At 38.5% G+C, this 27,916-nt stretch overlaps 1 long non-coding RNA gene across 1 annotated transcript; it reads right to left on the minus strand.

Moving 5' to 3' along the window:
• Positions 1–1,173: 1,173 nt before the first annotated feature.
• Positions 1,174–27,445, minus strand: LOC129450080 (uncharacterized). The gene is made up of 3 exons (XR_012370913.1): positions 27,105–27,445; positions 3,150–3,251; positions 1,174–3,000 (listed from the first exon to the last, which is right to left on the minus strand). It is a non-coding gene; the product is annotated as an uncharacterized lncRNA (long non-coding RNA).
• Between the last annotated feature and the right edge of the window lie 471 nt (positions 27,446–27,916).

The following is a 27,916-nucleotide window of genomic DNA, read 5'->3' on the forward strand; positions in this document are numbered from 1 at the left end:
GTTCAACCACACTGTCAACTTTAGCCTTTGAACAAAGCATAATAGGCAGACGGACAATGTCCTCCATAATACAACTGTATTACCATTAGCTTTCTCATAACTTTGAGCATCAACTCTCAAAATACACATAATATCTAGTCATTTGACTATTTACCAGTAATGCATAATGTCTAAGGAAGCGGCCAATTCCCATGAAATTACTTTTTTCAGCGTTTTCCAGTGTACACACATGCTGTGTGTTTATATTTGAATACACGGTAAGTTGCTTTGGATTAAAAAGTCTACCAATTGCAACAATTTAAATGTAATGTAAAGATATGAATCATTAGGCACCTTCAAACACATTGGAGGCTTCTTTATAGGCTTAGTTAGGCACCCTAATGTGCCATTTGTATCTCCTTATAAAGAGCTCAGATGCAGAACCCTCTAAGTGCATCTGACATGTGTTCGTGTAAATTTGTATTTTTTTATTAAACTCTCAATGGATTCTACAAACAAGCCAATATTTCTGAATGGTGGCCAGGATTAAGCGGAATTAAAGGAAAACACTACAGTTTTTCAATATTTTACTATGTTCTTACCTTAACTTAGACTAATTAATACATACCTATCTTTTATCAATGCGTGCACTTAATCTTTGGACCTCAAGCGAAGTAATATTGATGGAAGTTTGAGCGAGAGGGGGAGTAGTCAGGAGTGATGATGTTATGCTCGCCACGGTCGAAGTGCTGCAAACTAAGTGCTCTTCCGCCATACAATATAGTTTTCATTTTTTATCCGCTTAAAAAATCGCCACTTTTTTTGTGCCACCATACTCACTTGTGTAACTACTCATCTAATGCGGCTTTCACATAGGAAGCGGTGTGCGCTGCGCTCGTCGCTTGTGCTCTGCTGGCCAGACCCGAGTATAAGCTCTTCGTCCATTTTGTTTGGACGCCCCGTTTCTATTGGCCGCCCAGGTAATCGTCACAGAGCGCAGCGCAAAAGTTAAACTACTTTGAACTTTGACCACGGCGTGAGCGCAAGCTGCGCTCGCTGCACCCGCGCTTTGCTTGACGCAACAACAAACCGCCCTCGCGCGGCGCAAGCCATTGAAATGAATGGGTTTCATAGCGCAGCACGCACCGCATCCTATATGAAAGCTGCATAAAAGTTTTTAAATAGGGCAAACATGGAAGTGTTTGGTGGCTTCTAAATTCATCCATGTTTGGATCCTAAGGAATGAATGGGGCTAGGCTAAATGCTAACACATTCACAACACGCTGTACAAAGATTAAGTGCACTCATTGAAAAAGATAAGTATGTATTAATTCATCTAAGTTGAAGTAAGAACATAAAATATTGAACGGTGGTGTTTTCCTTTAAAGAGAAAGTATTTGATGAACGTATAGTGTCGAAAGCATTCGGTTGATATCAATATCTCATTGATATCAACAAAATATTGTGTCAGTTTCTGCTACCTTTTAAGGAGGTCGCACACTGGAAGCGCAGCTCAGCGGCGTGACGTTAAAAAAAAATCAAACACATTGTTTTCTATGAGTATACGCACACCGGCGTCGAAAGGTGGCGCCTGTCAGCTGTGCCGAGCTTTGATTCAGAAACTTGCTCAAAGCCCTGTCGCGCCACAGCGCCACTCACATAGTTTAACATTAAATAGCATCATATTTGTCCCAAATCATTAACGATTAACATTGGCTGCTAACCTAATTTTTGCACTTTGAAGTAAATGCTATCTGACTAAGTTTGCACTATTAAATGTGCACTTCCTGTGTACGATACCTCCGAGTTGTCCTAGACCTGGCACTTCTCGTTCGGTGTGTGACCCCCTTTTGCTTTGTAGACCTTTGTGCTGTTGTAATTGAGGGTCGGGTTTAGTGTTTGGGTATATGTTTTGTATGGGAGGTAGCAAAATCTGGCAAGGTAGCACATATTGTCAAGCACTAGCCTCAACCCAAAGAATTAACCAGGCGGTTTTATCCTGCTCCCTCCTAGCCACTAGAGGTTGAAGAAATGGCTTTTTGAATAGCTGTCCACTATAGTGGATGCCATGCATGAAAGGGTTAAAAATTTTACAATAAAGTGAGCCATCTGTACTGTCATTCACCTCCGACACACACACACAGAAGTGTTGAAAGGGCAGTGGTTGGACATAGTGGTTGTTGTTATTGAAGTGGGTAGATTTAAGTAGTGTGTATAGGTGGGTGGGTGTGTGCTCTAAGGTTTTAATTTGTGAAGAACTGTGCTCGTGTCAGAGGTGAGAGGTAGCAGGTGAATTTGCTCTGGACGATGTGTGTGAGATTACATTTAACTAGCGCTTGTATGGTGTGGATGCCGGACATTGATGGATAACCACCTCAGGCATTCTGACACCTGACTTCACCTCAACAAATAGCCCAAACATCATCGCTACCCCCGTCACGTATGTGAGAAGGCAGTTAGTGCTCACTTTCGGCTTGCGACTTTAGCAAAAAAACAGAGATGAATTCAATGCATTCACATAATTACAATGTTTTCCTTTCATTGATAAAAGCACAGTGGGTAAAATGTGATGTAGTTATTAGAGGGTACATGTAAACAAAATGGACACTTGACTTGTCATCAAGCACACAGTAGGGCATAAAACCAACAACAACAAAAACTTTTTTAAATCCAGGGGGCTTTCTGCCCACCATCCTCTTTGCTGGACATGGTGAATAGAGTATCTCCAGATGATCATCATCATTTGTGTCCACACAATGACACCGATCCGAGTGTGTCAAAGAGAACTTTATTTAAGTCCATGTGGAGCATGTCTGCACTACATGTACAGTAGAAAGTGATTAAGTGTGTATAGTTAAAAGTTTTACTTCAGCCTGCTCTTTGAAAACATACTGTCAATGTAGCACTAGCTAGTGTCATCTTCTGACTCCAGCTGAGGGATGAACACAGCTTTTTGCCTCAGGAGACTGTTCCAGTCCAGATCACTGAAGAAGTGCTGTTGTTTCACTTCAAACACACTCCCTGTGAGAAAGAGAGAGAGAGAGAGATTTTCTGTTCTGTTTATTCTGTTTTCAATATTTTCTGTTCTGGGTTTTCTCATACACCATTAATCTCATCAGATCAAAGGAATTGGGATCAAGGATGAGTGAGCGTATGTAAGGCAAGAAGACCTGTCCCCAGATGCTCCAGAGGGTTTTGCCTCAGTAGTTTGGAGATGAGATCTTGAGCTTCAGGAGGTAAAGCTTCATCACCCTCTGGCCAGATTATCTCATCTATAAAATCAAATATACAGTATTGATTAGATCTAGAACTATGGGGACCATTTAATGGGGCCATGGCATGAAAATCTGACTTTTCCATGTTTAAGTGCTATGATTGGGTCCCTAGTGCTTCTATCAACCTAGAAAATGTGAAAAAGATCGACCCAGTAACTTAGTTTTGGTAAACCATTCTCTACAAGCACATGAAAAAATAGGTTGTTGAAATTTGGCTCTCCTCATGATGTCATAAGGAGCTCTTATTATAATAATACCACCCCTTAATCTGCACTATCCAATCACAGCACTGCCATTTAGTGCAGAGAAAAGCAAAAACAATTGAGTTTTAATTGCAACAAACCACCATCATTGTGATCAGTGTTTGAATTTCATCAGCTCATTTGCATTTTAAAGGACACACCCAAAACGGCACCTTTTTGCACACACCTACAGTATAAGTGGCAATTTTAACATGCTATAATAACTTATTTTATGGTATTTTGAGCTAAAACTTCACATATGTGCTCTGGGGACACCAAAGATTTATTTGACATCTTAAAAAAGTCTTGTGCCATGGCAAGTTACAAATCCCAAAGTATATGATGACGCGAGTTATCGTTTCCAACTTAAATCTCTTTTCTTGGACTACAACGAACTATAAGGATTGTAGGCAACAGTTTACTTCCTCAGCCTGTTGACATGGACACAACGGATAATGCTCACTTTTGATTCACATCCTGGAGGTATGTTTTCAAGAATTTACTACATACTATTCAAACCATGATTCAAAGCGATTTTGAGCAGTGTAGAGTAGCGCTTGTTGTTTTTTGTAATCACAAATGCAAATGGTTTTATGTTTTACCAATCTGTTTCGTTCTGCTCAAATTAACGTTGCTTTAAGGCTCACATAACACACAATCTAATGTTAATCTTGGTTAGTAGTATTTCATATGTCTTTCGTGTTGTCGTGTTATTAAAAGACAGAACCGCCTTTCCGTTTTGACGGCTTGTGGTGGGCGGAGCTAAGAGTTACAACTAGCCTATGCGTAGCCTTTGGATAGTAATATAACAGCTGTGACATCGATGGAAACAAACTAAAATAAAAATAAACTATGGCTTACAGTCAGATACAGCCTTACATATATGATCCAGAATCAGATACTGAGTCAGTAATTGATCAACAGGAACAACAGCAGCAATGATAACAGCAGGACGTCTCTATCTGGTAATTAAATGATGTTTTATTAACATAGTTCGTGAGGAACACTTCAAATAAACTACTCAAGTGCCTCCAGCTGTCTAAAATCAGTAATCAACAAATACTCTAGTATCACCAGCTGTATACAATCAGTAAACAATAGATCTACCCAATCAGCATGAAGGCAAGCCATATAATCACAGTCAAACTCACCTAAGGATTCTCTACAGTCTTCAGAATCCTTCCACTACCCCGTCTGCTCTCAATCACCCGGTTACTCCCTAAACCAAGGGGGATACTCTGCGTTTGGGCCCATTTCCGAGCTCAGAGCCCTCTCCCCGGACAGCGCGCCAAATACATTTGCAAATTTTATCTATCCGACTTATTTGTAAGTGTGAACTTGTGAATCCTTGTTTGTTTATCTGCTTTTTTAATAAACGTAAAGTTGGGACCACGTACTCCATCAGTTGTAAACAAGTGGCAAATCCGGCGTCGAACTGAGCCTTGTTCGTAAAGCAATCCTCACCAAAATGCAGGGAACAAACATAAACCTATTTGGATTTACGTTGCTGCCCAGGAAAAACAAACTGCATCCACTGTTTGTTTAAGACAGGGTTACTTGGAAAGCTAAATAAGTTTTGTTGAACCATCTTGTTAAAGACGTATGCACACTCCACAAGCCTGCATTAAAGTAAAAGGCAAGTGAATGGTGACTTGTGGTACCATCCCCAAGAGGCAGCAAGTCACTCTCATGCACCATTACCTTGACCATGATATGGACGAATATATGGAGGATCCATCACAGTTTATATATTTTAATACATTTTAACAAAACATCATTACTGTAAAACACTTTTAACTCTTTAGGTTTTACAAAACATGTAGCATAACAGTGATGTAATGTACTGCGTATATACTTTTATTGCAGTAGTCACATGGTGCACAGAGAGCAGCAAACCAAAGAATTGTAAAACATATACTACACCAATCCATTATATAACCATTCATAACATTTGTTCTGTGCTTACTCAGGCGTATTTGTGTCATGGTGTCACTATGAGGTATTAGGGGTGTATTGTGCTCACATGAAGCAGAACAGGTTAACAGCTCATTTCCTCTCTCAGCTGCTGGTCCTCCATCAATGCAGAGTCCTGCTGTTCTGTATGGAAATCACAGGGGCTTTTGTGTTTGCATAAGTCCATTGTTGTGTACGGTAAATTACAAAATGACCTAATAACAAGCTGTCAAGACAAACTATATTGCAACAAAACATCAAAAATTGAACACACTCACAGTGCTTTTTGTAGTTTTAAAATGTGGCTTGTATCACCCATCACGTTTCCTCCAGCAGATTTCCTCAAGCATGTGCTTCATTAGCTATGGAAAGCATTTTTCCTGAAGCTCAGAACAATGCCAGGCATTTCAGATCAAAGCCATTTTAGATAGGTCTATCAGTGCTTAACAGACATTCCAGCTGATGGGCAGGTCGGGCAGTGAACAAACAGAAAAGACAATGTATATATTTATACAGTATTATAACACCATATTATCCAATCCATATATCCAGATGAGTCGAATATCTTGTCCCACAAACTAATGCGTCATTTTGAACTTTCAGTTTTTGTTTAATTAATTGTGATTATTAACATTTATTTTTTGGTCCATCATTTTTTTTTAAACTGGAAAAAGTTACGTGATTAATCCCATACAAAATAAAAGTTTGTTTTTGCATAATATACAAAAATAAAATAGAAATATTTATTTATTTATTTATTTAGATTTTGATATATTTTATATTATATATAAATAATAAATGTATACATGTATGTGTATATTTATATATACAAAATAATTACACACAGGGCACACACATATATTATGCAAAAACAAACTTTTATTTTGTATGCGATTAATCACGATTAATCTTTTGACAGCCCTAAAAATAATACATAAATAAATCACTAATGCCAGTGGGTATGCATTGATGTCACTTTTCAAAGTAACCATGCCGGAGCTCACCCTGTTGAGTGGCAAACGTTCAACAAAATGGCTGGTTTTCATAGCGGCTGCGGCGAAAATGCCAGTAAAACTGACTATTATCAGCTTAAATTGAATTTAGTTGGACTTGATAGCAGAGGTGGACAATACTTAGTTACATTAGTTACATTTTCCAAGCATCTGTGCTTTATAGGGTGTTTGTATTGGGGGGGGGGGGGTTACTTCACTACATTCTAAAGCAAAGAATCATACTGTGTATTCTTTAATATTGCATATTTAAAATTAATTTAATACCTAATTACATTAAAATTGTGAACTTTTACTTGAGAAAAAGTATGTTAATGTACCTAAATATTAAATGTAAAACAAAAACTTGTATTTATGAAATGTAATAGAGTAAAAAAGATGATAATATGCTTTGGAATGTATGTTTTCCAAAGAAAAACACGGATAAAATACAAATACTTGATAAAATACTTTTTATTAGCAAAGTCTTTTAGTCTCAAAAACTATGATCCCATTTCCGTTTTATGCAGATTTTGAAGTACTGCATTAGAAATGAGTAATGGAAAGTCCCATTTAAAAAATCCCTTAATTCACAAAAACGCTTTTCGCTTAATGTGTTTTTTGTTTTGTGCAAAAAAAAAAAAGTGTTAACGTGTAGTGAACATTAAACCCATGTTGCTACGACTCTGGATTAACAGTTCTACAGTTATTCACTTGTTTTGTTACTGTTGGATCCTAGATTGTCAATACCATTGTGATCCGCTCAAAGGAAATACACCTAAATTGCATTTGTTTTCTTTTTTGCAAACATCAAAAAGATTCGCTATACGTTTGCATGGAAACCCTGCTAATGATGTCATGCAATCATTCTTTATTAGTCTTTTGCATCTACCAACCAGCAGAAGTCGTCATTTGAGAGAATGAAGTGCTTACAGAAAGTATTAAAAAGGATGAGTTGATACAAAGAGGGCAGGAAAATTCAAGAATTCATAAAAGGGATCGAGAAGAGCTGACAGTAATAGAGTCGTCTTTGACAGACAGCACCAGTTTCCTCAGGGGAAGTCTAATCAACCTCTGAATAATTAGGGCCCGAGCACCGAGGAGCAGGCCAGAATGGCCTGCACCGTAGGTGCGAAGCCCTATTGTTTTTGCTCGGATTTATTATTATTATTTAGGGCCCGAGCACCGAGGAGCAGGCCAGAATGGCCTGCACCGAAAGGTGCGAAGCCCTATTGTTTTTGCTCGAATTTATTATTTTTTTTTTTTTTTTTTTATTTTTATTTTTTTTAACACTTTTGGACATTTTGGGTGCCTTAACATACTCGAAAACTCTTGAAATTTGGCACAGACGTCAGAGTCGTCCGTCATTGCAGAAAACCAAAGGCTGGAACACGGGCGTGGCACGGGGGCTCTGTAGCGCCCCCTGTAATGCAACAAAAAACATTGATGCACAGATCGGGCAAAAATGTACCCACATGTTTGAGAATTGGTACGCTTATAGATCTCATCGACCCGAACAACTTTCGCCCTCTATCATTTTAGCTCCGCCCAACAGGAAGTCTGCTATTTTGGATTGTTTAAAAATTGCATGCGGTGAACTTTTAAATACTCCTTCTAGGGGATTCATGCGAATGACACCAAACGTGGTGATCATGATGTCGAGATATTGTACTTGCTAAATTGCGAAGGGATTTTTGATATCTCGAACGGTTCTGCCATGGCATGGCGACAAAGTTGTGGCGAAATCAGAGAAACAGGAAGTGTCTAATATCTAAGGCAAAAAATGTCTTATTGTGATGCCAAGCGGGGCATTTGTTAGTCTGAAGATTCCGGTCGCATCGATGTGCCTATTGTAAGTCTCAGGTATAGCGCCACCACCAGGGGCCAGGAAGTGTGTCAGTCATGAACTTTTAAATACTTCTCCTAGGGAATTCATTTGATTGACACCAAACGTGGTGAACATGATGCTGAGACATTGGACTTGCTAAATTGCGAAGGGATTTTTGATATCTCGAACGGTGTTGCCATGGCGAGGTGACAAATTTATGCCGAATTCAGAGAAACAAGAAGTGTCTAATATCTTAAGCAAAAAATGTCTTATAGGGATGAAACGCAGTGTGTATGTTCGGCCAAGGATTCCGATCGCATCAATGTGCCTATTGTGAGTCTCGGGTATAGCGCCACCAACAGGCACCAGGAAGTGTGGCAGTCACAAAAGGTGGATTTTTGACAGTTGCATGTGGTGAACTTTTAAATACTCCTCCTAGGATTTTCATGCGATTGACACCAAAAGTGGTCAACATGATGCTGAGACATTGTAGATGATAAATTGCGAAGGGATTTTTGATATCTCGAACGCTGTTCCCATGGCAACACGTCAAACTTTAGTTTCATTTTCAGGCATATTTAAGCTCTTGGCATGCACTTTGGGTGCCTTAACATACTCGAAAACTCTTGAAATTTGGCACAGACGTCAGAGTCGTCCGTCATCGCAGAAAACCAAAGGCTGGAACACGGGCGTGGCACAGGGGCTCTGTAGCGCCCCCTGTAATGCAACAAAAAACATTGATGCACAGATCGGGCAAAAATTTACGCACATGTACGAGAATTGGTACGCTTATAGATCTCATCGACCCGAACAACTTTTGCCCTCTAACATTTAAGCTCCGCCCAACAGGAAGTCGGCTATTTTGGATTGTTTAAAAAATGCATGCGGTGAACTTTTAAATACTCCTCCTAGAGGATTCATGCGAATGTCACCAAACGTGGTGATCATGATGTCGAGACATTGGACTTGCTAAATTGCGAAGGGATTTTTGATATCTCGAACGGTTCTGCCATGGCATGGCGACAAAGTTGTGGCGAAATCAGAGAAACAGGAAGTGTCTAATATCTAAGGCAAAAAATGTCTTATTGTAATGACACGCGGGGTGTTTGTTCGTCTGAAGATTCCGATCGCATCGATGTGCCTATTGTGACTCCCGGGTATAGCGCCACAAGCAGGCGCCAGGAAGTGTGTCAGTCACAAAGCTGGATTTTTTTGAAAGTTCCATGCAATGTTCTTTTAAATACTCCTTCTAGGATTTTCATGCGATTGACACCAAAAGTGGTCACCATGATGCCGAGACATTGTAGAGGATAAATTGCGAAGGGATTTTTGATATCTCAAACGCTATTCCCATGGCAACGCGTCAAACTTTACTTTCATTTTAAAGGCATATTGAAGCCTTTCAGTTGCATACAGTTAACTTTTAAATACTCCTTCTAGGATTTTCATGCGATTGACACCAGAAGTGGTCAACATGATGCCGAGATATTGTAGATGATAAATTGCGAAGGAATTTTAAACATCTCGAACGCTGTTCCCATGGCAACGTGTCAAACTTTACCTTAATTTCAGGCATGTTTAAGGCTCTTGGCGTGCTTAGTTGAACTTTAAATTTGGCACACACATCAGAGTTTTCGGCTGTTAAGTGTTGACAAAAAGGTCAGACATAGGCGTGTCTCTTAAAGGGATACTTCACCGATTTAGCATTCAGCTTTGTATCTGTAGAAACCCGGCAGTATTACTGAATGACCATGTTTCCCTCCCTCATTTCCCCCTGAGAGGAGAGATATCTGCATTTTGGTTCTGCAAAAAAGTCCTCCGATGATGTAATATGACGATTTTTGCATCATCGGAGGACTTTTTTGCAGAACCAAAATGCAGATATCTCTCCTCTCAGGGGGAAATGATGGAGGGAAACATGGTCATTCAGTAATACTGCCGGGTTTCTACAGATACAAAGCTGAATGCTAAATCGGTGAAGTATCCCTTTAAGTGGATCACTAATGCCCCTGTTTGTCTAAAATGTGGGGTTTCTTTTACCTACAGTCCCCAAATGGCTCAGAAACAACATTAAATAGCCCACTGATATTTTACCCACTTGATGCCCTTGCCCACCGTGCATCGTTTTCTTGAACGCACCGTGTAGCGGTAAAAAAACGTGCGAGGGCCCGCCATTGCTGCTTGCAGCTATATTTTTTATTTTATTTTTTTTTTTACGTTTCGGGGCAATTTGGGGGCCTTAACATACTCAAAAACTCTTGAAAATTGGCAGAGATGTCAGAGTCGTCGGCCATTAGGACCCGGCAAAGGCTGGAACTCGGGCGTGGCAAGGGAGCTCTGTAGCGCCCCCTGTAATGCAAAAACAAACATTGGGGCACAGATCGTGCAAAAATGTACGCACATGTACGAGAGTTGGTACGCATATAGATCTCATCGACCCGAACAACTTTCGCCCTCTAACATTTAAGCTCCGCCCAACAGGAAGTCAGCTATTTTGGATTGTTTAAAAAATGCATGCGTTGAACTTTTGAATACTCCTCCTAGAGGATGCATGCGATTGACACCAAAAGTGGTGAACATGATGTCGAGACATTGGACTTGCTAAATTGCGAAGGGATTTTTGATATCTCGAACGGTTCTGCCGTGGCGAGCCGACAAAGTTGTGGCGAAATCAGAGAAACAGGAAGTGTCTAATATCTAAGGCAAAAAATGTCTTATTGTAATGACACGCGGGGTGTTTGTTCATCTGAAGATTCCGATCGCATCGATGTGCCTATTGTGACTCCCGGGTATAGCGCCACCAGCAGGCGCCAGGAAGTGTGTCAGTCACAAAGCTGGATTTTTTTGAAAGTTCCATGCAATGTTCTTTTAAATACTCCTTCTAGGATTTTCATGCGATTGACACCAAAAGTGGTCACCATGATGCCGATACATTGTAGATGATAAATTGCGAAGGGATTTTTGATATCTCAAACGCTATTCCCATGGCAACGCGTCAAACTTTACTTTCATTTTAAAGGCATATTTAAGCCTTTCAGTTTTATACAGTTAACTTTTAAATACTCCTTCTAGGATTTTCATGCGATTTACACGAGAAGTGGTCAACATGACGCCGAGACATTGTAGATGATAAATTGCGAAGGGATTTTTGATATCTCAAACGCTGTTCCCATGGCAACCTGTCAAACTTTACTTTCATTTTAAAGGCATATTTAAGCCTTTCAGTTGCATACAGTTAACTTTTAAATACTCCTTCTAGGATTTTCATGCGATTGACATGAGAAGTGGTCAACATGATGCCGAGACATTGTAGATGATAAATTGCGAAGGGATTTTTAATATCTCAAACGCTGTTCCCATGGCAATGCATCAAACTTTACTTTCATTTTTACACATATTTAAGGCTGACAGTTACATGCTGTGAACCTTTAAATACTCCTCGTATGGGATTCATGCGATTGACACCAGAAGTGGTCAACATGATGCCGAGACATTGTAGATGATAAATTGCGAAGGAATTTTAGACATCTCGAACGCTGTTCCCATGGCAACGCGTCAAACTTTACTTTAATTTCAGGCATGTTTAAGGCTCTTGGCGTGCTTAGTTGAACTTTATACATCTCTGGATGTGTGTGCCAAATTTAAAGTACTAGGGACCCAGACTTGAGTAAAAGTACAAGTGCTCTATCAAAAAAGTGAGCACACCACTTAAGTGGAAGTACTGAAGTATTAAACATGTTTTGTACTTAACTATTGCAAGTAGTTTATTTTAAAATATACTACCCAAGTACTGAAAGTAAAAGTACAAGTATTGTGTAATGTAGTTATTAAAGAAAACAGTCAAAAGTTTGAATATAATATTGTTTATATTATTTCAAATGTTTAAGCTAAAGGACACTCACAATTGCTTTGGCTGTAGCAGGAGTACAAGGACAGGAATGTTCAGATTAATTTAACTAATATGGCAATAGAAAATTCAGAATTAATAAAATATTAGTCGATGTAATGGTAATAGGTAAAGGTAAAAGGTGTTTCAATGTATTTAGGTTTCCTTCTTTCGCGCACACTCGCCCTTTCTCGCGAATTCTCTCTCTCTATCGGTCTCTCTCGTGCACTTTGGTTCTCTCTTCACTTCACATTTGTCCACAACCGCGGCTCATATTTGTGAGTGGGAGGGAGGGAGGGGTCCGCTCTTTACTATCTCCTATTGGTTTAGACCACAATCTGTGTGTGTTTCTAATGTGTATCACCGCTCCGGCAGTGATAATGTAGGTTTGGAATGATTCGTAACATTTGAGTGTAACGAGTAACTATGCAGCACATAAAAAATGTATTGGAGTAAAAGTATTAAACTCATCGAAAATATGTACTGAAGTAAAAGTGGAAGTAGGAGAAAAAAATAATACTTCAGTAGAGTACAGATACTGCCTTTTAGTACTTAAGTACAGTAGTGAAGTAGTTCTACTTCGTTACTATACATCTCTGCACACATCAGAGTTTTCGGCTGTTAAGTGTTGACAAAAAGGTCAGACATAGGTGTGTCTCTTAAGTGGCTCAATAGTGCACCTGTTTGTCTAAAATGTGGGGTTTCTTTTACATACAGTCCCCAAATGGCTCAGAAACAACATTAAATAGCCCACTGATATTTTACCCACTTGATGCCCTTGCCCACCGTGCATCGTTTTCTCGGACGCACCATGTAGCGGTAAAAAAACGTGCGAGGGCCCGCCATTGCTGCTTGCAGCTATATTTAGGGCCCGAGCACCGAGGAGCAGGCCAGAATGGCCTGCACCGAAAGGTGCGAAGCCCTATTGTTTTTGCTCAAATTTATTATTTTTTTTTATTTTATTTTTATTTTTATTTTTTTTAACACTTTTGGGCATTTTGGGTGCCTTAACATACTCGAAAACTCTTGAAATTTGGCACAGACGTTAGAGTCGTCCGTCATTGCGAACAGACAAAGGCTGGAACACGGGCGTGGCACGGGGGCTCTGTAGCGCCCCCTGTAATGCAAAAACAAACAGTAGTGCGCAGATCGGGCAAACATGTACGCACATTTACGAAAGTTGGTACACATATAGATCTCATCGACCCGAACAACTTTCGCCCTCTAACATTTTAGCTCCGCCCAACAGGAAGTCCGCCATTTTGGATTGTTTAAAAAATGCATGCGGTGAACTTTTAAATACTCCTCCTAGAGGATGAATGCGATTGACACCAAAAGTGGTGAACATGATGTCGAGACATTGGACTTGCTAAATTGCGAAGGGATTTTTGATATCTCGAACGGTTCCGCCATGGCGAGGTGACGAATTCATGGCGAATTCAGAGAAACAGGAAGTGTCTAATATCTAAGGCAAAAAATATCTTATTGTGATGCCATGCGGGATGTTTGTTCGTCTAAAGATTCCGATCGCATCGATGTGCCTATTGTGACTCCCGGGTATAGCGCCACCACCAGGCGCCAGGAAGTGTGTCAGTCACAAAGGTGATTTTTTTTCACAGTTCCATGCGATGTTTTTTTAAATACTCCTTCTAGGATTTTCATGCGATTGTTACCAAAAGTGGTCAACATGATGCCGAGACATTGTAGATGATAAATTGCGAAGGGATTTTTGATATCTCAAACGCTGTTACCATGGCAACCTGTCAAACTTTACTTTCATTTTTAAGGAATATTTAAACCTTACAGCTGAATGCGGTAAACTTTTAAATACTCCTCCTGAGGAAATAATGTGATTGACTCCAGAAGTGGTCAACATAATGGTGAGACATTGTAGATGATAAATTGCGAAGGGATTTTTGATATCTCAAACGCTGTTCCCATGGCAACACGTCAAACTTTACTTTTATTTCAGGCATATTTAAGGCTCTTGGCGTGCTTAGATTAAATTTAAATTTGGCAAACACATCAGAGTTGTCGGCTGTTAAGTGTTGACAAAAACGTCAGATAAAGGCGTGTCTATTTAGTGTCTCACTAGCGCCCCCATTTGTCTAAAATGTGGGGTTTCTTTTACCTACAGTACCTAAATGGATCAGTAGCAACATGAAATAGTCCACTGATATTTACCCACTTGATACACATGCCCACCGTGCATCGTTTTCTCGGAGGCACCGTGTAGCGGTAAAAAAACGTGCGAGGGCCCGCCATCGCTGCTTGCAGCTATATTTTATACAATGAAACCACCAGTGAACCACACACACATAAATGCTCTCCGCACTGAGTGAATATACTACTGACACACAGAACTTACAGGAGTAAGATGTAGGATTGGGGAGGGTCTGGGTTTAACACACCTTGATTTCACATACTGTACGATCATGGTTACAGGTCACTTGATTGATCCAGGACTTGAGATTGGCACCTGTTCTGATGAACAAATATACAAATGAAAGTACAAAGTGCAATGAAAGTCTCCTCATAGGACATCATTTGGCTAAGCAAGGAATCGTTAAAAGGGGGCTCCTGCTGAAGGTGAATTATACTGTGATCCCTGTCTAGACCATCTGTCACCATCAGCACTCAAACTAAAACGGCCAATTACCACGGGCTGGATGATGTCATCCCTGTTCATCTGAATGCAGTATGTGCAATGCATGCATGATAGCTTGCGTGATAACACTGCGACTGCATGAGATCAGGGTGCCTGCATGAACAATTCCGATTCTGGCAGGCAACAGTATGGGAGGGTTATGGACAACCAACCAAAAAAAGGAGAGCCTGACCCCGCCTTCCATGCTCCTCTCTTTCTCTCTTTTGCTCTCTCTCTCTCTCTCTCTCTCTCTCTCTCTCTCTCTCTCTGCACTATCTATATCTCTCTGCACTCTCTCTCTCTACTTATCCAGCACCTGTGGTGGTTATTAGGGTGTGAAATTAAAATCAGGAAGTTGCTGGACCCTCCTTCATGACCATACAGTGCTCAACAAACACTCATGCATTCCAACACAAACAAACACTCACTAGATTTGTCTAGTTTAAAGCAAAGCATATATTTTCTTAACCAACTTAATGAGGTGCTGCTTAAGATGCCATGTACAGTATAAGGAACTTGTTAGCTGATCAATAACTCATCTACCAACTGATCAATAAAATGTGACCACGGAAAATATATGAGTCACGGAAAGTAGGCACACAAGTCGGATCTGGGCCATTTTGAGTTATTCGCAGATTCTGAAAGTGCCGTTTCTAAGCTTTCCAATGATGTGTAACACATGGAAATCTGATAAGATTTGGAGAAGTTGTGGCCATTTGAATTTAAGAACTCAGAAAAACTCAAACCGAGAAAATAGAGAGGGAATCTCTTTTCCAGCTGGGGGAGACAATATGGCTCATTTACATCTCATTTAGCTAAGCCATACCCCCTGTAAAGCCGTTTTGAGATACAGATGTTCTAGTATTTTGTGACAGAAGTCCGAATGACAACATCCAAAAATAAACATGAATTTTTACCTTTGTGTTGGTCACAAGTCGAATCCAATCTGTTTCAGATGTGTAAATCATCCAATGACCATTTTTGTCCACAAATGCGTATAATCCGTGAAATATAGATATAATCTATTGTTTACATCAGATTTCGCATGAACGTCTGGTAATAGAATATTATATACAATCTGAGGACTATTTACATCGTAACATGTAAGGGTATATGAGACTCCAGTAATTTACGTTCCGTTGAACACATGAACCCACCTTCAAAGTTTGTATTTAAAATAGGGAGGTAGTATAATAGATAATCCAAACAGCGCCGAAAACGTGACTTCCTTTAGGGATGTAACCAATCAGTCACTCGTTCCTCCATCAGCCAATGACTTCATAGAAAATATTGATAGACAAAACATGTAACCAATTATATAACGAATTCAACGATCTCTGTGTGACTTATGTGTGATGCTGCGCTGCAAGAACTGACAGACAGGTGACGTCAAAGTACCACGAGAGCGAGTCGAAATTAAGCAACTCCGTAAGATTTCGTGAAGAGCTCTCGCTGTACTTTGACGTCATCCGACTGCGGCGCCGCATAAAGTCGAGCAAGCCAGTGACGCGGCTGACGTACGACGCAGCTGACTGTTATCTGTCCGCCCCAGCTTCTTTTTTTCTTTTGTTTTGTGCGCCCGAGTTCGTTTACTGTCTGGGGAGACGCATGCTGTAAGTTTGAAAAAAAAAACTTAGCAAACATGTCTAAGGAACAGGTCAGCCACGTCACTACAGTCACGTGACTTCATGCGGTTCACAACAGAACCGAAAGAGATGACAATGCTGAATTAAGTCGTAATTCTTGCTATTTTTAGACCAAAATGTATTTTCGATGCTTTAACACATTCTAACTGACCCACTGATGTCACATGGACTACTTTTATGATGTTTTTATTAACTTTCTGGACAGGGAAACCATAACGTTAAAACATCTTATACTGTGTTCCGAAGATGAACGGAGGTCTTCCGAGTTTTGAACAACATAAGGGTAAGTCATTAATGACACTGTTTTCATTTTTGGGCGAACTACTGTTCCCTTTGGGGGCGGGGGCAAAAACACCCACTTATCCAGTAAATACTAGGGGTGTGACGAGACACTTAATCCACGAGACGAGACGAGACACGAGATTGGGTTCACGAGAACGAGACGAGACGATATTTTTACACTTTTTAAGAAACCCTCGATGATAAAATAAATGAATAAGAAACTGAAATCATGTTATTTTTAAATGTTTTAACTAATCAAGGACTGGCCCTAACAATTATTTTACTAACTGATAATGACGTAATTTGTTATTTTTGCGTAATAAAAATAGACCCAAGTGAGCAGTAGCCTTTTAAATTACATAATAACGAAGATGCAATAGTAATTGGTTCAAATAAAGTATTAAAACCAAGTTAAATTAAACAACATAACATTAACAAACACATTACATTTGTGGTCTATAAATAAAAAGCATTATGTATATATTATAACAAATGCCTGCAGGGGGAGATAGTTGACTCGTCTCGCGGACGCTATCTTTACTTTCACTTTAGACGGAGAGAAACGCTTATTTTTTAGCCAAACAGTTTAAATCCATTTGAATATTTAATATACGTCCATTTCTTTATAATAGAAACGAACATGCAGACATTAAATCATGTAAACTCTGTGATGGTTTAATCTGCTGAGACTTCACATCTGGCACTGATCACCAGACAAACACAACACGTCTCAGACTTCATACGAGCTCCCAAACGAACATTATTGGAAACCCAAACAAAAAAGCAAATGCAGTAAAAGACAGAATATAATGCATGCACTGTAAGAGGCTAATTACACCAACCGCGCTTTAAACGCTTGGAAATGCAAGGCGCGACGCACTGCCTTTTTTAAAAAAAGAGCAGTGCGAGTCGACGCGGCTTTTAATATTGCTAGGCAACCACCGAGTCAGCTGTCTTGTCAATCAAATATTGAAGCGTGCGCTCTTTTGCTGTTAACTGTCATATTAGCAGAAACTTTAAAAAGATGACGCTTGCTCTGACCTTGTTTGAGGGTGAGAAGTGCACAAACACGCAGGAGAGAGTGAGCGAGTGGAGTCCGCCGGTTCTTCAAAGCAACTGTAAACTTCCCTCATTCGAGTGGACAATGGAAAGACGCGAATGACTTCGGGCGCTTCTCCGCTCTCAGCATTCCTTCAAAGGCGCGTGCTGCGGCCGCCGGCAAAAACCGCATGGCGCTCAGCGCGCATAAACAGCGCGCAAACGCTCCATGCCCATAGAATATCATTTAAAAAAGGCGCCTGCAACTGCCATAAACGCTTTTGGTGTAACTGGCCCCTAAAAGCATAGATATGTATATAAAGGCTAGATGGCTCGTCCGCGCTGCTGGCCAATTGAGTGCAACGTCCGCATTTTGGCGGCCATCTTACGACAGGGCGCTCGCTCACTCGTAGCATTGAGTTTTAATGATGCAGGTACTTTTAAATGACCATAACTTGCTTAATTTTTTACCGATTTTCAAACGGTTTGGTTTGTTATAAACGTCAAAGATGTACCTATGACACTGCATATCTATACTAAAAATAAAAAATAAATTCATGAAACATGTTAAAGCATCCAGAATTATAGCCACCTTAATAACGTTTGTAAAAACCCAAACCGTTTGAAAATCGGTAGAAAATTGAGCAAGTTATGGTCATTTAAAAGTACCTGCACTATTAAACTCAATGCTACGAGTGAGCGAGCGCCCTGTCGTAAGATGGCCGCCAGGTGATGCCGTTAGGGACTCTGCCTTGAGCCATCTAGCCTTTATATACATATCTATGCCTAAAAGGGTCAAACAGAAAGCTGCATCCTCCGGAGGTCGCATATGCAGGCTGCATACGTCATTAAGGTATATTTCAGATCATTAACTGAGCATTACATTCGCAAGTCGTGAGCATATTACAACAATTTGCGATTAACTAAATTATTAGTAAACTGTATTATTGTTAGTAGTCTCTAATAAGACAGTCTTTATGAAGTAAATGCAGTGTAAAAATGCGACCTCCGAAGGATGCAGTCTTTTATTTGAGAAACGGCCAGAATTTCACCTACACAAGAAATCTCGCGAGACACACTTAATCTCGCGATACATATTTAATCTCGCGAGATCTCGTCGCACGAGATCTCGTCACACCCCTAGTAAATATACACAGACAATGCCCACCCCACCCCACCCCCCCCCCCCCCGCTGCACGATAGAATCTCTGGAAAAACAAGCCGTTTTAACCGCAAAATGTACACTTTTAAATATACAAAAACTGATATCTCAAACATGGAAAGGCTTCTTCGTGATCTCAACGAACAGATTCTGCAATAAAAAAAAACTTTCTTTCTCATTTTCTCGAAAGTTGTGCTGCCGCCTTATGTCACTGGTGTCCGTGACGGGTCACAAATATATATATTAATAGTCAAACTTTGTTTTTGTATTTTGGCACAGTTAACATTTTTCTCTAAACAAATGTATTTGAATAAAAAGCAAAACTCAAATCTCTTTCTATAATTCTTTGAAACAAAAAGGTTCTTTGGATGTTAATGGTTCTTTAAAGGAATCATACAGCCAAAAATGGTTCTTCTGTGGCAGTGTTTCCCAATCTTGGTCCTCGAATACCCCTTCACAGAATGTTTTAGATGTCACCATATTTTTATCTCCTGATTTAACTAAGCTTGTTAGGGAGACATGGGCTGCGTCCGAAAGGTAAAGGCAGTTGACTTGTTGCCTCGCTGCCTCATAAGGCAATGACTTTGCCAGCATGAAGGCAGGTTAGGGAGCGCATTCGGACAGCCTTCATAGGCAACGTAAAATAATTATATTTAAAATATAAACAGGGAACGCCTTTGTGGACCAGGCTTGACCAATCACATTCCCGGCCCACACATAGAATTGTAGGACAAGATGATAAAGGTACTATCTCAGGAGAATATTGGATTCAAACGTGCCTTGATGTCTTCCTGCCTTGGAATGCTGCCTCCGAAGGCAGCATTTTAGAGCTTTCAGAAGCAGCCATGTTAATCATTCAAAAGGTACGTACCCCAAAGAAAAGTTTTGTACAAAATCTGTGCGTTTCAGGAAGACAGGGCAATCTGGAGCAAAAATGTACGGTATGTGGAAAATAATGTTTTTTTAAACCATAAACCACAAAACACATTGTATTATACCAAATACACAAAATAATGTTATTTTTAGCAATGAAATAGGTGCTCTTTAAATAAGGAGACATTTAAAACTTTCTGGGAGGGGGTACTCAAGGACCTGGATGGGGAAGCACTTTTCTATGGCATTTTGAAGCACCTTTATTTTTTATTCATTTTTATTTATAGCAGTACTCACATCCTGATGCAGTTTCTCAAGGTTTTCCTGCAGTTCGTAGAAGAAGCAGGGGGTGATGATGAGACCCTTGCAGGATTTACAGGACAGCTCCATGACCTGATGCTGAACTTGATTTCTCATATACAAATCTCTTTGAAAGATTTCTACACAGCCGAGCACTCCGCAAATGAGATAGTGTCTTATTTCTAGTAGTAATAATGAGACCACTTTAAAAAAGACCAAGTCTTTTTTACAGGAGTTGTATTTGTCATTACTGTTTTCGAGCTCACCTTGGGAAAATGCTGCTTGTAAACATGATTCATCATGACAGCCTCATGGTCAAAGGATATGGGTTAGCGCCCAGGGCTAAAAAAAGAAGCACAAAGAGAAAAGAAGAAGTGGAGGAGGTTGCAGATATTGCAGAAGGTGGTACTGTACCTGAAATGTACTTAAGGAAGGTCAAACCTATAGATCACGTCATTTCAAATGCTTTCTAGCAGAAACATTAAAGTACCCTATATGATGTAATCTGAGTGACATGACCGATACACCTGTTTTGAAATATGTAAGAAATATTTGTGTATGTTTGCTTGTCATAAAGGGAACCATATTACAGATGCAGCTGTGACTGTATGAGTCACTTGAGTTAGTAAAGGTAAACTGGTCATGTGACCCTAAGGATGAGGTAATGGTGTAGTCATCAATCAAAGACTCACGTTCTCTATTAGCCCTACAGACTGAATGAACACAACACACTAGGGTGCTGTTTAGCAATGTGCCAACAAACACACTAACTTGACTCATCTACAAGTGTGTCAATAATAATAAGAGACAGGGGAGAAAGTCAAATTTTGTATCTACTTGAGAGCCATTTCAATCAAAAATTACCAACATAGGTACACTGAAAAAAACAACTTGTAAAATTTACTTAAAAAAATCCTCGTAACAATTTGCACGAACTTTTTTTAAGTATAATTTACTGCTTTTTTATAAGTAAAACTTACCTACTAAAATCAAATAAAATTTACTTAAAATAGCATGATAAAACATATGTTAAATAATTAATTAAATGTTACTTAATTATTTTATTTAGAAGTTAGATTTATTTTAATCGTTTAGGTAAAGTCTATTAGGTTTTTTTTGAAAATTGAAGCATTGCTGTCCTAATAATATTAAATAAATCATATTTTCTGTTTGTTATTTTCTTTAACATATTCCTATGGACCTAGTTATTTTTAGTGTTATAAATGGCATTATAACACAAAATTCATTACTGACAACAAGTCAGTCATTGAATAAACTTGATTCGGAACAGAAACGCAAACAAACTGTGTTTCTGACATGCATTATCAGCACTGTGGAGAGAATTACAATACAATGTCCTTTATGACATTTTGCTAACAAATATTTAAGTAGTTAAAGTTCTTATCAGTTCTTATTCTGTGATAAAGCTTAAAAAAAATATTCAGGCGCAAAGAATTGTGGGTATTCCTTACAACATGTGCAAATAAATGTCTATAAAACAGTTAAATAATACAAGAAAATATCTAATAAGACTTACTATTCCCACACAGTTCATTTTTTACATGAATTAATTGTGTATTTATCATCATTTTACTTAGGAAAATCTAGTTCTCAATAAATGTTAATATTATTATGTAGAAATTATAAGAGTTAATCTAATAAATATTACTACACCAAAAAGTTCGTTTTTTCAGTGTACACTAAGAAAAGGTTAAATGTGACAGAGATTGATTCACAGCCAAAGGGAGCTGCTTTAAAAATCACACTGAGAATATTTCTCCTGCTGAGTGAGCAACAGAGATAAAAAGCAAGAAAATGCCTTGGAGCGATCCGCCACTTTTATTAAGAATTTAGTCTGAGCAAAAAATCAACATCAAACTCCTGCAGCTCAATAGCATTCTGTATTCAGACAGATGAATATTAGCAAATGCAATTATTTTTCTCTGCATTATTGCTTATATAATTGTAAACCGGCACATCACTTGACCTGCTGTGGATATAAAAATATCTTAAGGCTGGTTGAATCATGCAAATATACTTTTGTCTGCTAGATGATAATGGTGTGATTAAGTGAGATGTGATGCTTAATTGCTAAATAATAAGCAATTATAAGCAAATATTAAATTTTTGTGTCCTAACCAGTTGCATTTTGTTAATGACTTGTATCAGTATAGTATAGCCATTTAACATTACAGGATTATAATGTGTATTATTATATGAGTATGTGTCATGACACAGCAATTTTACACTCATTGTGGACAGATAAGTTTGTTGTGTAAAGAATAATTGACGACAAGCCATTGATTTATTTAAAAAATAATGCACAGTGCTGTTACAACAAATGTGTGCATTATTTTTAAATAATTCAAAGGACCGGGGTCAATTATTCCACTTATACCACTGTTACCACATACATTGCTCTGGTGGTTATTTTAAGACATTTGACAAGTCAGAATAAAGCATTCAACAGCCCCGTTGTAAAAATAATAAATTAATCATATTATTATAATCTTTATGAGTATCAGATTATGGCAATATTATCTTAGCTTTTCAGAATTGGGTAAGGAACCACCTAGAAACAAATGAGATCACCCTAGTAGCAATGCAGGGCGAGTTTTGCATGAACAATCACCAAAAATCTAGTTAGGCATTTATGACTCTGATATTGGAAAATATCTAAAGAGATCTTGTTATAAACAAAAGAGAAACAACATGAGGGGCTTCAGAACGAGGGGATGAGTGTGTATTAATGTGTCACAACTGAGCTCAGAAAGGACCTCTAAATTTATCAAAGTGTAACGATACAATGTGGAGGAGGCAAGCGCAGACGATCAACACAGATTTATTAAGAATAATGGTAAATACAATGAAACAACAGAATGAATGACTGAGTCCTGGATGTTGGCAATGGTGATCGAAGGTCTAAGGTGGCGTGAAGAGTGTTGAATCGTGAAGTCGGTGAAGAGTGTGATGATGGCCAGTGGATACAACCAGGAACAAACCAAACACTCACACGAAGACGACAACACGAACACAAATCCAACACGACGACGAGAGACGATAATCCAAGTGGTAGCAGCAACATGAAATGAGGATCTGACAACAGGAAGAGAACTGAGTGAGTATATGTAGCTGATGGGTAATGAGGATCAGCTGGAGCGAGGCAATCAACACAGGTGACAACACTTAATCAAACGAGCACATGGCAGAGGTGAGTGAACAAACAAACACACACACACATGACACGGAGGAAACAGAGGATTTCCTACCGTGACACAAAGCAGAAGCGTACGCTGTAAAAAAGGATTTTTTACATTTGTAAATAAAGTTAGTATGTTTATATCTAAGTATGTTTTACTAACAAACACTATTTCGTCTTACTACTGTACTTCAAAAGATACTAACCCAGATAATAGATGCGCATGCCCAGCTAACAGAGAAAATATCTAAGAAAGTTCCCAAAAATGTTCTGCCACCATAAAAAGTGTACAGTTTTTTAAACGTTTTAGGAACGTTTCTGGGTTGTCTGAACGTTAGAGGAATGTTGCACCATTTTCAAACGTTATGACAATGTCATGTTTCAATGTTCACAATGTTTAAAACAGTTTTCTATATGTATTTTTTGCTTGTTACTTAAATAATAGAGAAACACTGCATTTTATTATTTTTAAACTGTTATAAAACATTATTTCTAAATGTTCGAAAAAGATATTGTTGTAGAAAACACAATTCACTTATTAAGTTTAGAAGTTGATGTTTTGTTTCATAATTCATAATAAAGTCACAATTATGGTGATGCGTGTATGTTTTAGTCAGACTCTTGATCCTTGACATTTTATTTGTTAGTTTTTCCAATTTGTGTGTCTAAAGCACATTTATTATGGTAATGTAAATGTAATAGTGCAATAGCATGCAGTGTGATTATCGTGCAATATATGCCAAATTCCAAGTTTGCATGCATATGATACGCCTGTGCTTCCCATTCACCTATATAGCGCATCTTTGGTGACGTTTTATTTATTGGTTTCTCATTTGTTTTCTGTTTTTTAAACCATTGTTGATTGGGTTTGGAGTTAGATTTGGGTTTTGCTTTAGGATGTCATTTAATATATTTCTACATGTTTTGTCGATTTTTAAACCATGGTTGCTTGGAGTTGGCGTTAGAATTTGGGTTAGGATGTCATTTTGTTACAAAAACTTGTTTTAACCCCAAACCCAGGCGACAGTGGTAAAAAAACAGAAACCAAATGAGAAACCAATGAATAAAATGACATGAAAAGATTCACCATATAAGTGAACGGGAAGGACTGGCATATCATATGCACGGAAAATTAGAATTTGGCTTATGTATTGCACGATAATCACACTGCGTGTTATTTGTACGCATTTCATGAGAATGGGCTGGGTTGATACATAATATTAAAGATCATCATCTAATTAATTGATTTACTCACTCATCAAAAGTTTATTTTTTGTCAAAATGAGATCCAGCACTCTCACACCCATTAGTCAAGGATTTTTAGAAACTATAGACAAAAAATAACCGGTGTGCATTTGGGATGCACAAACATCAAGAATCAGAGTATGAATCTCAACCATTGTGACAATAAAATGAAAACCTCCATGTTGCAATGCATGCTGGGTATCAACAAATTACAAATCTCATCCAGGACTCCCAGCATGCACTGAGGCATGGATAAATAATGAACTTTTTACAATTTTGTTTGTCAACAATGTTGAGATTCATACTCTGATTCTTGATGTTTGTGCATCTCAAATACATTACTCAAAAATAACATGTAAAAATTACTCATAATTAAAGATAATTGTGTTTTAGCCTTTTCTTGGCAATTCTTTTAAATTGATTAGCACTTTTCTGAGTGAAAATTGTTTCCTAACTTTTTTCAAGTAAATCCTACTCCAATTTTTTTTCAGTTTAGGAAAATCAGTTAGTTAATTGGTCAAACATAAACACACAAACACATTTGTTTGAGATCATCAACAAAGTATAAGACATCAAAACACACTAATTTCACACATTCTGATTTCACATTCTGATTTATTTGGTTGAGATTAATCAACTCTTGGATAGCCTAGAAAAATTCAGACTGTCTGTTTTATTTTTTGCATTAAGCTCTTTATTTGAATTATATTCTAATCTCTAGCTACCGCTACCACATTACTTGACATATGGATGATGGATGATGACCACTGTATGTTGTGCTCATTTTTCTTCATGTGTACGCATGTGTGAATTTAAGAGAAAGGAGACGCTGAAAGGAAAAGAATGATGGAAAACGTTCTGTGTCCGCTGCATGAAGCAACATCTCTGTCAATTCTCTCTGCATGTCTGCTTTCCAAGAGCATGAAATTAGCATAAAACCGCTCCATTTCCTCATGTCTAATTAACCAGCACGAGACTGAACTGCTGTTCACCCAAACCTCTTCCCTTTGTCCAGGCTCCCCTCATCCTTCTTTCTTTTCGTTCAGTAGAACAAACAAATGGATCCTGGGAAGCTGTAAAAAATTGCCAACTGGGCTCTTTTCCTCATCCAATATTTATGGATCTAATTTGGAAGTGCTGAACCCCTACCTAGAGAGTCTAGATACAGGAAGTAAGGCCAATGTTTCCTGAATAAGTCATCATAACAGAGACAGAAAGGTATAGATATGTTTACAGATAAGCAGCTCATATGGGAGATAATTCACTTTCCTACTGGTTGAGAAAAAATAAATCAGTCCGTCAGGTCAGGAGTGCGAGTGACTGCCGGAGTCATACAGCTCTCTGAGAGAGAGGATAAACCGGATGAGATAAAGACAGATGGGTAAATCTCTCAAGATCATGTCAAGATCACATATTACCTCTAAATTTAATGGGAGGAATTTTATAATGAATTAAAATAAAAAAATTGCATGTATATTCAGAATAAAGCATTTTTTTAAGAATTAAAGTAAACATCACTGAAAAAGTATTCATTAAATTTACTAATTTTTACTCATTTGTGGTTGCAATCAATTTATTTAAGCTACATTTAAACAAAAGGTTTTTTATTTAATTGTATTTTACTAATCTTTTATGTAAATTCAGCTTAAATAAATTGATTGCAACCACTTACCTTAAAAAATTGAGTAAATTAAATCTTTTTTTCAGTGTAATAATAATTGAACTACTACAAAAATATGACAGTGAGCAATGTATGACATTTCAGTATAAATGAAATATCAGTTTCACATTACTTAAATTTCACACAACATTTTTAAAATGTAAAATAAATCTTTGGTGTCCCCAGAGTACTTATGTGAAGTTCTAGCTCAAAATACCACATAGATAATTTATCATAAGATGTTAAAATTGCAAGTTTGTAGGTGTGAGCAAAAATGTGCTGTTTTTGGGTGTGTCTTTTAAAATTCAAATGAGTTGATCTCTGAACTAAATGGAAGTGCCGTGGTTGGATGGTGCGGATTGAGGGGCGGTGTTATCCCCTTCTGACATCCAAGGGGAGCCAAATTTCAATTTTTTTTACATGGAGAGAATGGTTTACCAAAACTTCTAGGTTGATATAAGACCTGTGGACCCAATTAGCACTTAAATATGGAAAAAGTCAGATTTTTCTTTTAAAGGTAGGTTTGGAAAGTGTGTTTGTTTCTAAAATAATGGCTAAATAATAAAGGCCCAAAAACTTTATTTTCTCTATGAAAAAATATTTTTTTAAATCTGTGGATTAAACATGACAATGAAATTTTACTGACAGGTTTGTAAGAATCACTCAGACGCTGATGGCAGAGGAGTGAAGAGGCATCAATGTGAAGGGCAACAGGCTGAATAACATGTCTGCTACCTCTGCAGAAGGAGAATAAAGCGCTTCAGTTTCCTGTCAGAGCTGAAGATTTGGCCTTTATGAGTGAACGAGAGCCCGAGGGCCCAGCTGACATCACACACACTCACAACTTCTTATTCTGTTAAAGAACAACTTTTGATTGCTGTGAAATGGGAGAGCGTGTACCTGAGACTCCGTGAGCGGGGGCCGCATGGCTGAAGATCTCCTCCCATCCTCATCCGTGATGCTCTCAGAGCTGAAGTGTTTGAAGATGGATGTGCAGCTCATCTGCGGTGGGCTGAGATAAACATGATGACTGTGAGAAACAGAGAACGGGGGGATTAGCAAACAGCACCTACACGTGAAAGTGACATAATGGTCAGTTCAGATGTTCTTAAATAGATCTGAATGGTAACTCTGATGGATTGGATCATGGATGGAAGCAGACACAGGAAATGATGTCATGAAGTGGGATAATCATTGGCTGTCAGCCCTGCTGTGTCCATGACTAAGGAAGAAAAACGCATTAACAGCTAAGTGCTGATCTTTCTTTTAAGCTCTCTCACTTTCTTATGACCTTCAGTTACAAGCTGTGACAGCCAGTCCACAGCCACACACATATCAAAGACCTATTTCACTACATCGTACTTACACTGCAAAAAACTTTTTTACTTGTTTTTTTTGTCTTGTTTTCAGTAGAAATATCTGGACATTCTTGAATTGGGATGCTTTTTCTTGTTGAGCGGAGCGACCCAAGAAAATGGGTTTAGTTTTTGGACCAGGGGTATCAAGTTTGGGTGGTTTTGTGCATAGAACAAGCAAAGAAGTCTGCCAATGGGATAAGCAAAAAAATCTTGAACATTTTTCTTAAACACCAAATTCAAGAAAAATTTAAGAAAAACTTGCTTACCCCATTGGCATATTTTTTTGCTTGTTCTATGCACAACGTCACTTGAACTTGATATTTTTGGTCTTAAGGCTATAGACTTGTTTTCCTC

This window comes from Misgurnus anguillicaudatus, chromosome 8 (assembly GCF_027580225.2).
Source record: "Misgurnus anguillicaudatus chromosome 8, ASM2758022v2, whole genome shotgun sequence".
In the NCBI taxonomy this organism is placed as follows: Eukaryota; Metazoa; Chordata; class Actinopteri; order Cypriniformes; family Cobitidae; genus Misgurnus; species Misgurnus anguillicaudatus.